General features: G+C 49.8%; 1 protein-coding gene across 3 annotated transcripts in view; it reads right to left on the bottom strand.

The window, feature by feature from the left end:
* The window catches only part of ENOX2 (ecto-NOX disulfide-thiol exchanger 2), a 203,984-nt gene that overhangs the window by 190,254 nt on the left and 2,209 nt on the right, over window positions 1-11,521 (bottom strand). The window contains exon 2 of one of the 3 annotated variants that reach the window (XM_006029344.3): window positions 1,533-1,611. The exons of the other annotated variants lie outside the window; for them this stretch is intronic. The gene's annotated coding sequence lies outside the window, so the exon portion shown is untranslated. The remainder of the gene's footprint in view (window positions 1-1,532; window positions 1,612-11,521) is intronic. 3 annotated transcript variants of the gene reach the window in all.

Raw genomic sequence — 11,521 nt, 5'->3', positions numbered from 1 at the left:
TGAGCTAAGTTTCCCCAAATACTTAGTGAACCCAGGGTAATATTGTAATTGTTTTGATTGTTTTCCTTTGCATGTCTATTATTACTAGTACCATTATACATTTCATATACTCAGCAATAAATAACTTTTATAGTCAAACTGATAGTAACTGGGTTCATGTTTCCTCCTTTACTTTTCCTTCCCCATTTGCTCTGCAGAAACGCTTCTTTTACCTAAGCTAAAGATCCCTGTGAAGCCCAGAAATACTGTGGGGTCTGCTCATCAAGAGGCTAGCGCTACTAGGACAGATAGGGCAAAAGATTGGGACGTACTGAGTTTGTACAGCTTGTACAGGCTGATTGACCCAGTTTGGCTCAGACATGCCCTAATGAACTGAATGCTGGCCCATAAGGGTGTCAGCTGGACACCCAGCTGGATTCAGAGGTATTCTGTTTACCTGTGTGCTTGTGTCTGACTGCATTTTATTGTTACCTTAATGAACTGATTCCTGGCATATGAGGGTGTCAGCCTGTCCATGATGATCATCAACCCAGCCGGGTCAGGCGTGTCACGTTAATCTGTGTGTATGACTGATTTGGTGGCTGGAGGAACCCAGCCCCACTGAAACTGTGTCCTGCAAGATGGCTCCATTGCGGGTGAGGACTTGCAGAAGGGAGATATACAGCTCCGTATAGAAACACAAGTAACACAAGCAGCACATTGATAGAATTACAAAGACCCTAGAAACATATCCCTAATAAATAAGCACACCCCAAAGTGATGGGCAAATCTGGTAACACTGTAGAGTTTAGATTATGGGTTGTATGGGATGGTTGGGATAGGGATGATCCTGCCTCAGACAGGGGGTTGGACTAGATGACCTCTGGAGATCCCTTCCAGCCCTACTTCTCTAGGACTCTAACACAGCTAACTACCTCAACAACTGCTCTTCAAAGCCGAGACCTCTGACCACAATTAATTTAAGGTCCAAAGTCTTTAAGGATTTTCTCATCTGCTTTCTAAATCAGCTTACAAAAATCAAGAGAAGCAGCTAAAAAAACTTTTAGGCACTCCATCAATGACCTGACAGCTCTCACTGCCATGCAAGATGTAATCTAACAGTCAAACTAATCCCACTTTATTCCAAGGCACAGAATACAACAGTCATGCTTCCGTGAGAGAGACAATCCTCCCAAACAAAACATTACATTAAGTCACTCACCCATTCTCTATATGAAACAAATAACATGAGTCAGCCATGCAAGCTGAAGTAGAGGCCTAACATTTCAACAAACACAAATGGTGCCAAACAACTAAAAAAGAATTGGCAAGCCAACAGAAATAAAAGACTTATCAAGGCATAAGATTTCCAAAGCATGCCTCAGGATCTACCAGCTGCTAACACTGCTGATTTTCCTGTCTTAAATTAGACTGGGATCTAAAGAACATGCGGGTTAAAGTAAAGCCTGTGGAAGAACTACTGAGGTGTTAAGAGTCAACAAGTACCAAAACCTGAAGTAGCAAGCATAGGACTAAAGAGTAGTTTCACTTACCATGGTGTGAAAGAAACTGGCCCCCAGAAGAAATCGAAAATGCCAGTGTTTCCTTCTAGGAGATGGTCTAAAAGACATCCTGAAGGAAACAGTAATGTCAGAAGGTTGAATAGATGGAGGTCTCGCATAGGAGAGACCCAAACATGAAAATCTACAGTGATAGATCTGTTATACTGAATTAGCAGTCAATTTTGGTGCTGCTGTTGTTTTTACATTAATCCACATTTCAGAGATTATGACCTCTCTTTTTGAATGCAAAAACTGCCAGTCATCCATTGCTTTGTCACCTCCAAGTTACAATGCTGTGATGTCCTCTACTTACAGGAAGCTGAAGACCATCTGGAAAGTTCAGCTGGTGCAGAACACAGCTGTTCACTCCCTTAGAGTCAGTCATTTTCAACACCAGCAACAATATCTAAGCAGTGCTTCAGAGATTGCCAAACTTAAAATACACAAGTTTTTCTGAAAGATATTAATGCGTTTGATTTGTATTTCAACCCCTACATAGCTTGCATCTTAGCTATCTTTAGGCCTGATCCTGTACCAATAAAATCCAAGGAAGTTGTATAGAATCACAGAAAATTAGGGTTGAAAAGGACCTCAGGAGGTCACCTACAGCTCAAAGCAGAACCAGCTCCAATTAGATCATCCCACCTAAGGCTTTGTTTAGCCAGGTCTTAAAAACTTCCAAGGATAAAGATTCCACAGCCTCTCTGGGTGGGGTAACAAGTGGGTGTCCCAGGGCCGGTTAAATCGTTGGCCCGCCCACCTGTGCCTATGCAAACCACCCGCCTACTTCACTCATCACATCTTTGATAATAACAAGGCAGGAGGCTACCCATTTACTTGTCTTGATGCCAAGGGCTTATATACCCGGCTCCAACCTTCCCTATACCGTGTCCCATGCCTCACAGATGGCATCCATGGCCTAACACCTGGCCTTAGCTTGTTTGGCCTAACCCTCGGCCTATAGGTCCATGTCCTCTCACTGCAACCTGTGCTCCAGAGTCTTATGTGGGACACACACTCCCCACTGGAAATTGTAATGTCTGTGCCCTTATACTCCTTCAATCAATCAGGGCTCCCAGCCCCTACCAACTCGGGCACCGTGCCCAGCTTGGTCCCATCTCGGTCCCCTCACACCCCCACACTGGGGCCTCATCTCCTGCCCTACACTGGGCTTCACAAATCCCCTTATCCCAGGGCGGGCAATTATTTTGGGCAGAGGACTGCTTACTGAGTTTTGGCACGCTGTCAAGGACTGCATCTTGGGACCGGAAGTCCTGCCCCTACCCTTCTATCTTTGTCACCGGAAGTCCCTCCCCTTGCCCCTGGAAGTACTCTTTTAGGGAAGAGGGCAGGGAACAAACTGCTGGTCACTGCTGGCAAAAAGCGTCCCTCCCCCTCTCACTGCCACGCTGAGCAGCAGTTTGTTCCCCGCCGCTGCTGCTCAGCCTGGACGGGCAAGCCCGGAGCCAGTGCAGGGCCCAGACTCAGCAGCGGCAGCGAGGAACAAACTGGTGCTCAGCGCAGACAAAGAGTGGCTACTCCCTCTCCTGCTGCCAGTGCCCTTGCCCCACGGGGTGGCAGTGACACGGCAGAGACACAGGACAGCCCCGCGCAGGCCGAGAGTGGCTGCACTAGGAAGCGCCCACCACAGGGAGGGGGAGGGGCCACTTTTCTCCCATGCTGAGCAGCAGTGTGTTTCCCGTTGCTGCTGCTCAGCCCAGATAAGCAGCACGGAGCGCATGGGGTCAGGGCTGTACCGTGAGGCTGGGGGTAGGGACACTGGGAGTGAGCGGGTACACAGGAACCAGCCGCAGCTGGGTGGGAGTGCGGGGGCCATGCTAGTGTCCTGGGGCAAGCACCAGCACAGCCCAGAGCAGGGCGGGACTAGCATGGGGTCCCAGCCAGCTGAGGCTCTATGGAGCTGGGCCAGCTCCCCCCTCTCCCTGCTGGCGCAGCCCAGCCTAACTCCACAGACCCCTGCCAGCCCACACCCAGCACTCCTACTGCCCCACTCTGGGCCCCACCAGCACTGGCTCCTGGACATGGGTGCAGGCCTTGCACTCCTGCACACCACTCACTTCCACTCCCCCCCGTTCCCGCTGCTGCTTTCCACATTTTCCTGTCCGCCTCTCTTCACCGCATGGCTCCCAGCTGCATGGCCAGACCATAAGGCTCAGCAGAAGCTAGCCGAGCCTCGAGGACTGGGGCAATCCCCGCGGTCCTCCCCTGCCCCCCAACCCCCACTTCTTACCTGAATTTCTCATGCCAGCGCAGGCACAAACAGCCTCATGGTCCCAGGCCAGAAGCCTCTGCTAGGCAGGGGCTTCTGGCTGGGGCAGAGTAAGCCAGGCAGACCCTGCTGTTCAGAGTCCAGCCATGGCTTCCCCTGGGTCCTACTGCCCCTGACTCATGTCATCTTTGACAGGAGCCAGGGGCAGATAAATATTAATTTTCTAAAATGTTTATGGGCCCCGTGGGCCAGATAGAATGGGCTGGTGGGCCAGATGTGGCTCGCGGGCCTTATTTTGCCCACCCCTGCCTTATACCCTTGCCTGAGGAGCCTCACACCCAGCTCATTAATGCAACTCAGGTCTTACCATGACCCTGGAAGCTGCCTCAGGTCCCTTCCTAACCTGGGCCCTGCCTCAGGACTCACTGTGAGCCTGGGCTTCTGCTTTGACTCCAGGGTGTGCTCCCCTAGCCTTTCCCCTGCACAGGGTCACCCACAAGACAGCAGGACTGAGGCTTTCTGGTGCCCCATACTCACCCTTCACTGGGGAGGCCCCAGGTATAGCATTTCCTGGAGATTGCCCAGCCACCAGCTGTCCCACCACACCATCCAGCCCCAGCAGGGTGTAGTTTTAGGTCATGACCCAGGACCAGGAGCCTCCAGCCATCCCCATAGCTCCTGCCCTTACCTCCAAGATGGTATGAGCAGCAACTCCAGCTGGGTGGTGTTCTCCCAGCTGCTAGCAGCAAACTGCTGGCTACACTACTCAGGGCTCTGCTCCCAATCAGGTAATTGGGCCTGACTGGCAATGCAGCCACCTGCAGCCTGCTTTGCTGGCTGCTCATGCCCCTGTAACAGAGCACACCCTGTGCTCTGTTACAGTAACCTGTTCCACTTCTTTACTACCCTCCTTGTGAGAAAGTTCTTCCTAATATCTAACCTAAACTTCCCTTGCTACAATTTGAGACTTTTGTTCCTTGTTTTGTCACCTGCCACCGGTAAGAACAGTCTAGCTCCATCCTCTTTGGAACCTGCCTCCAGGTAGTTGAAGGCTGGTATTAAAGCTCCCCTCAGTCTTATCTTCTCCAGACTAAATAAACCCAGTTCCCTCGGCAGTCATGTACCCCAGCCCCCTAACCATTTTTGTTGCTCCCTGGTGGACTCTCTCCAATTTGTCCACATCCTTTCTGTAGTTGGGGGGGGGGGGGCGGCGCAAAACTGGATACAGTACTCCAGATGTGGCCCCACTGGTGCCAAATAGAGGGGAAGAATAACTTTCCTTGATCTGCTGGCAATACTCCCACTAATGCAGCCCAGTATGCCATTAGCCTTCTTCACAACAAGGGCACGCTGTTGGCACATATTCAGCTTATTATCCACTGTAACCCCCAGGTCCTTTTTTACAGAGCTGCTGCTTAGCCAGTTGGTCCCCAGGCTGTACTGGTGCATGGGATTGTTCTGTCCTAAATGCAGGACTTTGCACTTCTCTTCTCCTTACCGAATTTTATGAGATTTCTCTTGGTCCAATCCTGCAATTTGTCTGGTTCTTTCTGAATCCTAGCCCTACCCTCCAGCATATCTTCTACTCCCCCCAGCCTGGTGTCATGTACAGACTTGCTGAGGGTGCACTCCATCCCACCTTCCAGTTCGCTGATATATCACTGAGCATATCATGATCAAATGAGCAGTCCTAGAAGCTGTATATATTTCAGGAGTAGGAGGAGATGAATACCTTATATGGAACTGTTAATGATGATAATTAATCATTAATTAATATGATATGGAGTTTTTAAACTTCCCACAAGGCCCAACTAATATGCAGGTATTTATCTGATGAGCTATTTGAGACTCTTCTGAAACCTAAAATAAAGAGAGTCCTTCATGATAATCTAGGCTGCTAATGCAGAACTTCTTCTTGTATCCTTGTTATAAGCTAGATGATTTTCCAGAATAGTGCACAAGCAATGGCTCTTGTCATTGCTGCAGCAAGCTCATTCTTTGTGCAGGTCTCACTGAAGAGTTGGCAAATGAGCTTCTATTCCACAGTCTGCACTTCACCACACTTGCACATATTTGTGTCATTAGAGTAGCCCCATTTGATCAGGTTAGTTTTTGATCTTTCAGTTTGCGTGTACAGGCAATTCAGGCATCGCCATGTTGGTCAGTCTAGATCCACCCCTCTTGGAAGGTCCTCCTGGGGTTCCAGGTCCACTTCAGAACACCTGATTGCACATAATCTTCCTTTCCATAACCTCAGTCATGTGGTCTACTGTCATGTCCAATGGTGCAACGACAGTCACAAAACTCTTTTGCATTTTAAGCCATTTAGTTACTTCGTGTGACCACAGAGTAGATGCCTGGCGTATTCCTGTAATAGTAAGGGCTTTGCTTAACGTTCATAGCAAGAGCTTTGTATGCTGATTCCATAGTAGGCCAGTGAAATAGCACGTAGCTTTTTGCTCTGTGAGCGTGACCAAACCATGAACCTAGATAGTAGACTGTTGTAATACAGTGGAATGTGGTAAATATCACGTGTGTTGGATCACAACTCATCCCCAAATTCTTAGCTTGAGATAACGTTATCTCGAAGTTGGGATTTGGTTATTTACTTCGGATTATATAAGCTGTACATTCTTAAATTACAGGGAGTTCCTCCACTATGGCAAGAGCTCTTGCGTGGAGCCCGATGCAGGCTATCGCGTCCCCGGGATCAGGACACTCCGGGGCCAGGGGAACTATGCGGGGTGGCGGCTGCTGCCTAGAGCCGATGTGAAGTGATCATCCTCTCTGCTCTGTCCTATTGCCTGTCTCTGCAAGTATCCTTAAATAAAGCTTTGCAAGGGTGAGAACCGTAAGTACGTCCTTTGTTCAAGCGCAGGGAATCTTCTGAACCCAGTAGTTCACTCTAAGACAATTCCACTTGCCATCAACTTTCTTTTTGGCTTGCTGCCTTTCTTCTGATATTAGGTGGTGCAATGCCAGCCAGTAAGTACAGGCTATCCTTTGGTGCTGGCTTTAGACATCCTGTTATTGCCCAACAGCTGTCATATAGCACCCGGGCAGTGCAGTGCAGTGCAGTTCACACCCACCCCCACATCCAGTCTGTGGCTGTCCCCACAATGCTCTATGTGGGGAGCCCCACCTGCTTCTGCCCAAGACAACCTGCACCACCAACCTGCTCCCAATGCAGGTTGTTCACATAGCTGGAAACTCCCTCTAAATGACAGGGGCCTAGAAGCTGAGTATTCTTGGCTACAAACAGATGTCATATTTGTCCCAGGATAAACCATTTTACCCCTGGACAAAGTGTAATCATTCAGATAGTCATGTTCATTGTCCTGGGATAAAACCTAAAAAGATGCACAGAATAAGTACTAACCATTAATTCCAGGATATCATAAAGTGCTTCCAAAAATTGTTATCCCAAGACTACATCAATGACTCAATGGCAGAAAAGCAACAGTGCATGCTTTTCTGCATGCTATGCTCCTGGCCACCCTCTACCCACGCAGCTGCCTGCAGACAACTGCTCACCACACTGGGTAGGCAGAGTGGATGGAAGGACGCTGGGAGCTAGAGCCCCATGCACTGGGGAAGGAGCTGCCCAGCTGCAGCTCTCCCCCACCTGGCTGGGCATCTGCTGCCTGGCACACATCCCCACAGCCGCTGTCACTTCCCTTCCCTTCCCCACCTGAAGCAGTACAGAACAGGAAGGAGAAGGAAGAGGAGGAGGGAATGCTGGAGTCAGGGAGAGTCAAACAGTACCCAGGTGGCTGCAGCTGCATCAGGAGCAACCCCACTGAGAAGCTGTGTGACTGACTCGGGCCAGGGCAGGCAGAAGCATGGCACAGACTGCCCCGAGATGGGCTCAGCCCTACGTGGAGCACCCCACGCCAGATAATCAATTGGCGGACACCCACCTGCAGGTCAGATCTGGCCAGCAAGCTGTATTTTGCCCGCCCCTGATCTAACACCTGCAAGTTGTATTTTTTCCATGACCAAAAGGTTGGGACTTATCCAGCATCGTGTTCATGCTTAGAGGTCCTATTTCACTGCCTGGGCCAGAGTGTAGCCTACCGAACATGCTCAGCGGGCATGTGCATGCTTGCACACCCAAAGTGAATTGCAAACAGTGAGCAAATACCAAAAACTGCCATTAAGCTGATACATACATGCCATTAGGCACATAAAGGGAAATGGAATTTAGCCTTTGGATACTCACTCAGCATATAAACGAGGAACGAGATTTTTTGTTGATATGACTCCTTCTATAAAAAAAAAATACTTTAAATTACCTGCATCAAACATGCAGGACAGGAAGGGATGTCTATCCTAATAATAAGAGAAATCCAAGCTGCGAATTTTGATTCAAGTTCTTCTTTGCTTAATAGTTAAATAAACTCTAGCGGTAGTATTATTTACAAGTAAATAAAATTAAAATTAAAAAAGGGTAAAAGCATCTTGCTCAGAACTAACTTATTAAAGAAATTCTCACTCTAATGGAGTACTGAAATTGCTTCAGACAGTTACAACAGCATAATAATGACAGATTAAATGTTTCACTGCACTAAATGGTACATTATAGGATTTCCTGCTTTCAAAAGGATTTCCTTCATAAAATGCATCTATACTTCAGTTACTGAATCATACAGAGATGATAATTCTTTATATACATGATCATATGAATATCACACACCATATTTTGTAAACATGATTAAGGATTAAATTTCAGTGAAGCTTTTCTAAGACAAGTGTCTGGCACAGATATCCATTATTAATCATTTGGATTAGTGGAGGCCAACCTTTTTTTCAGGTTTGCCACAAATTAGCCCCACAACCTTCCCAAGCACCACTCCCATCCCCTTTCCCTCCCTGACTGGCTGCTCTGCTTTCTGATCCCTGCCTTACCTGCATCTGTGTTGCCTGCCTCCTCCCCAGCCTCCCACATGACATACACACACTGCCTGTACCACTTGAATCACGCAAGCCACAGGTTATTGCCCCCAATTTGGACTATAAGATTTGAGTACATACTTAGCAAATTTGCAGATAAAAAAAATCATATCAAGTGGAGTTGCAGACACTCTAGAAAGAACTGCAAAGTTCCCAAGAACAGAAGCCAGGAACCCTGGAAAATGACTCCAATAAACCAAGTGCTATGAAACAGTCTACTTTTCAATGTTATTATTTATTCCCTAAATTTATTTAAATTATAGTAGTCTGGAATGAAATTACTACTAACAAAAAAAATTGTTTATGCACACTTAAGTTTACCCTAACTCAGGGGTGGGCAATTATTGTGGGAGGAGGACTGCTTACCCAGTTTTGACAAGCTGTAGAGGGCTGTATGGGTAGCCCCGCCCCTTGACAGGTGCCCCGCCCCCTGGTCACCATTTTGGGACCAATGTCTCCGGACCAATGTCTCAGGGCCAGCACCGGTGGGGCCCAGAGTAGGGCGCAGGCTGGCAGGGGTCTGTGGAGCCAGGCTGGGTTGCACCACCAGGGAGAGGGAGGAACTGGCCCGGCTCCATAGAGCCCCTGCTGGCCTGGATCCTGTACTCCTGCCGCCCTACTCTGGGCCCTGCTGGCCCTGGGACACCAGTGCGGGCCCTGTGCTCCCGCGCCCACTCACTACCAGTGCCCTTCAGCCCCACAGTACAGGGGGCGGGCAGCACACAGTCCCAACCCCCTGCTCACCAGCAGGGAAGGAGCTGAAGCGGAGCATGGGGAAAAGCAGCCCCTTGCCCGCCCCATGGTCGGCACTCCCTGCTGCAGCCACTTGCAGACCGCACGGGGCTGTCCTGAGCAGGCACAGGCAGCCCCATACAGGCTGTGAGTGGCTGCAGTGTGGGGCGCCAGCCATGGGGCAGAGGAGGAGCCGCTTTTCCCCATGTGCACCAGCTTGTAACCTGCCCCTGCAGCCAGCCTGGGCCCCGCGTCGGCTCCAGGCTCACCCTTCGGGGCTGCGCAAGGCGGTGGCAACTGCAGCCCCCCAACTTGCCATGCCGAGCAGTGTTTGCTGCTGCTGCCCACCTGGAGCTCCCATGATGGGCAGCACAGGGGCAGTGGTGGCAGCCTCTCCACAGCCTACTGCAGCACGAGCTCCAGGCAGATAGCAGCAAACGCTGCCTAGCATGACAAGCGGGGGGCTGCACCTGCTGCCACCATGGCACAGCCCCAACGGGCAAGCCTGGAGCCGGCGCGGAGCCAGGTTACAAGCTGGTACTCAGTGCAGGGGAAAAGCGGCCCCTCCCCTGCCCTGTTGCCAGCGCAACGTGCTGCAGCCGCTCGCAGCCCACGTGGGACTGCCTGTGCCTGCTCAGGACAACCCCACACAGGCTGCAAGCGGCTGCAGCAGGGAGCACCAACCACGGGGCAGGCGAGGAGCTGCTTTTCCCTGCACTTCGCACCAGCTCCTTCTCTGCCCTTCCCCGCCCCCTTACCTGAGCTTCCCGTGCCAGGCCAGAAGCCCCTACTGGGGTTTTCAGCTGTTGGGGCGAGGCTGGGCAGGCCCTGCTGTTGCAGGAGCCCGCCAAGGATTCCCCTGTGTCCTACTGTCCCTGGCTCCTGTCATTTTTGACAGGAACCAAGGACAGAAAAATTTTAATTTTCAAAAAAATTTTAGGGGCCCTGTGGCCCAGACAGAATGGCCTTGTGGGCCAGATCTTGCCCGCAGGCCATATTTTGCCCACCCGTGCCCTAACTCTTCCTCTGGAAACAAGTATAACCTGGCAGCCTCCCAATGACTCCTCTCTACCTTCGAGAAATTCAGTAAGAACTCTGGAACAGAAAGAAAAAGATTACTGTAGCTCTGCAAAGACAGCACCATTTGGAGGCCTTATGCCATTTGAAGCAAATTTTAATTTTTTTTTAATCAAACTGACCATGCAGATCCTTACCATAGAAGACCAGAAAGCAGGGACAATCCTCTGCAAAGGAAGACTGAGAATCTAATTAAAAAGTGACCCAAAATAACACCTTGCTATATCAAGCATCTGTTTTCACAATACAACACACACCTTTCCCTAGAAAATCACCCCCCAAACCGAGTTGCATGTCTTAAGCAGGGAAGCTGTTTTCTTCATTGAAAAAGAAGCACGCTTGCAGATACTGTGCATGCCATTCAGCTGCCAAGATGGCTCCCGCTTGTTTGAGTCAACAGCTGAAGGGGAATCTTATGTTAATCCTCTCACAGCCATAGCTATTGGCTGAGTGCTGTAGCTTGTGCCCAAGCTGCAAAGTGAGCTGGTGGTAGTATCTCAATGAAGTTTACGATGTGGAAGAAATATTTTATTTACAGGAACTTCTATAAAACTACTACTGAAAGTTTTGCTACTGGTCTTGCAAGGGCCTAACCTTTTGTGACAAAGTCCTCCTGGGCACACGATGTGTCCAAAAAGTGTGGTACCTCAGGTGACAGTCTGGATGAGGTAGCAGGAAGTTCCTGGTGTGGCAAGATGTTTCTGCTGCCTCCAGACTGCCTCCTGGGATGCCACACTTCCTGGACACTATGTGCTCCCAGGAGGACTTACTCTGTCACATAAGCTTAGACCCCAGGCTCTTGCAAGAGCAGATTGGGAAGCTCTAGACCCACACAGGGATCCAGGCTCTCTGAACCTTGCTGCTAGGGCCCCCTTTCCCCCCAAGAACTGGCATAGATGTGAAAAGACACCCGGGATTCATAGATGTTAGGGTCGGAAGGGACCTCAATAGATCATCGAGTCCGACCCCCTGCATAGGCAGGAAAGAG

This window comes from Alligator sinensis, unplaced genomic scaffold (genome assembly GCF_000455745.1).
Source record: "Alligator sinensis unplaced genomic scaffold, ASM45574v1 scaffold1023_1, whole genome shotgun sequence".
NCBI classification, from domain to species: domain Eukaryota; kingdom Metazoa; phylum Chordata; order Crocodylia; family Alligatoridae; genus Alligator; species Alligator sinensis.
The sequence above is the reverse complement of the archived record's forward strand: the minus strand, read 5'-3'. Positions and strand labels throughout refer to the sequence as shown.